Genomic DNA, 2217 nt, shown 5'->3' with positions numbered 1-2217 from the left:
TGTTCGGTCACTTTCTAGTGTTGAAATCTGACAAATCAGAGTGTTTCAACATCTACAAGAGAAACTATCTTCCTAAAGAGAAAAATTGATTGTTTAAATGAAACATCACGGTCACCTTCATGATAAATCAACTTAGGGGATGGAGGAAGGTGTGGTGGAGGCAATGGTTGGGGTTGGCTCATATGGATAAAAATGGATAGTTGTGGTTGTGATATAGGTTTTATCCTGCTAGAGCAGCCTAACCTTCCTACATAGTCCTACCACAAGCCCAGAGCAATAATTTTGAGCTCAAATCTCAGTACATCACTATGTTGCCCCACTTCTATAGGATGACCTCTGAGGATGCATACTTATTTCTAAGAGAATTTAAAAAGGTATATGTTCTAATTAAGATCCAACAGCTTTCTGATGATACTATTCATCACTTTTGCATTGAAAGATCAAGCTAAGAAGTGGTTGTATGGGTTACCCACAATATCCATAACCTCATGGGAACAGTTCACAGTTGTCTTCCTTAAGAAGTTTTTCCCAACTCACAAGACTAATAAGCTTAGAAATGATATTCTTTAGTTTAGGCAAAAGTGAGTCCTTTTCTAAACTAATTGAGAGATTCAAGGATCTACTCCAAGAATGCTCTCACCATGGCCTAGTGGACTTATGGTATTTATGCCAAATAATTTATGAGGGTATTGATTACCCAACTAAACAAATGATAGAGTTTATGTGCCTGGGGGATTCACATCCTTTACAGATGAAGAAAAGGCATGGGAATTCTTACTCGACTTAGCTAACAAAACCTGTAAGTGGAATTAACCCAAGAGAGTTAAAGAATCATACGAGGAAAAGGATATTGAGTTAAAGAACCATAGGATGGAAAGGATATTTTGTGGATGGGTTTGTAGCCAAGGAAGCCCACTTGGATAACCTAATCAAAAGGATTGAGGCTATTGCTCCTAAACAGCCATCATCAATCAATTTGGTTAAGATGTGCAATTACTGTCAATCCCCTAGACATGTTATAGAAGAATTTCCGAACACCTCTAGGGGCACTTCCAATGACAAAGTTAATGCTTTATATCAGAATAATCTATATAGTAACACTTACAATCTAGGGTGGAGAAATCACCCAAATTTCTCTTGGAACTAAGGCAACCAAGCAGGATCTTTCAATTTCCATAATCAAGGTCAACCTAGACCCCAAAGGCCTCCCTTTGCACAACAGCCTTTTGCCTCAAATACTTTTTCTAGGTAAAATGTAAGACCTCAGGCTAACTTTCCTAGGCCCCCTCTCCTATCATCTTATCAGCAACCCCCTAGGTTTACCTACACTAGAGAGATAAATAGATTGAGTGATTGGGAAAAAAATATGGCCCTCCTCATGACAAGCTATCAAAATCTTACAAGAGAACTCACCCAAGTTGTCTCAATTTTTCTTGAGAGGGAGAAAGAAACATTGACCAGTCAACCAGAACCTAACCCTAAGCATCAGCCTGTTAGTTCACAAGCACCACCTATTGTATCATTGAATGTGGTATAAGGTCAGACCCAACAAGGGCCCTCCAACTAATGTCATGTTGTTTATGCCCTTAGGAGTGGCCGAGAATACCAATAGAGTGTTCCTAAATCTTTCCAATCTATTACTCCTATTAACTCTCCTTCTGTTGAGGACACAAGTGTGCCTCTTGTTCCAGGTTCTTCTGATGAACCTAAAGCAATTATAGATGATTTGATTAAGGAAACCAAAAATAATTCTTCTGAAAAAGAGCAATTCATTACAAGTCCTTATGTTGCACCTGTCCCTTTTCCTAACCGCTTGATAAACAAAAGAAGACAGCTTGCACGAACAAGATTTTAGAAGTCTCAAAAAGGTAGAAGTGATCATCTCTCTTTTTGATGCCAAATCCCAGATCCATGACTATGCAAAGATCCTGAAGGATTTGTGTACTCACAAACGAATCACTAGGGTGCCCAAAAAAGCGTTCTTGGTAGATAACATTAGTTCTATAATTACTCAGCTTATAGCTACCAAGTATAAAGATCTAGGGAGCCCTACCATAGCTTATGTCATAGGAAACACCTACATTGAGCATGCCTTACTTGACCTTGGCGTAAATGTGAATCTTTTATTGTAACTAGGATTAGGAGAATTGAAAGCCACTAGAACTACTCTTCAATTGGCCGATAGGTCTGTTCAAATTCTTAAAAGGATGGTTGAGG

General features: G+C 38.7%; 1 non-coding gene across 1 annotated transcript; it reads right to left on the bottom strand.

Moving 5' to 3' along the window:
• Positions 1–546: 546 nt before the first annotated feature.
• On the bottom strand, positions 547–648 carry LOC122094575. Its single transcript, XR_006144890.1, has one exon. It is a non-coding gene; the product is annotated as a small nucleolar RNA R71 (small nucleolar RNA).
• Between the last annotated feature and the right edge of the window lie 1569 nt (positions 649–2217).

Source organism: Macadamia integrifolia, chromosome 11 (genome assembly GCF_013358625.1).
Source record: "Macadamia integrifolia cultivar HAES 741 chromosome 11, SCU_Mint_v3, whole genome shotgun sequence".
Classification (NCBI taxonomy): Eukaryota; Viridiplantae; Streptophyta; class Magnoliopsida; order Proteales; family Proteaceae; genus Macadamia; species Macadamia integrifolia.
This window is presented reverse-complemented; position numbering and strand designations above follow the sequence as displayed.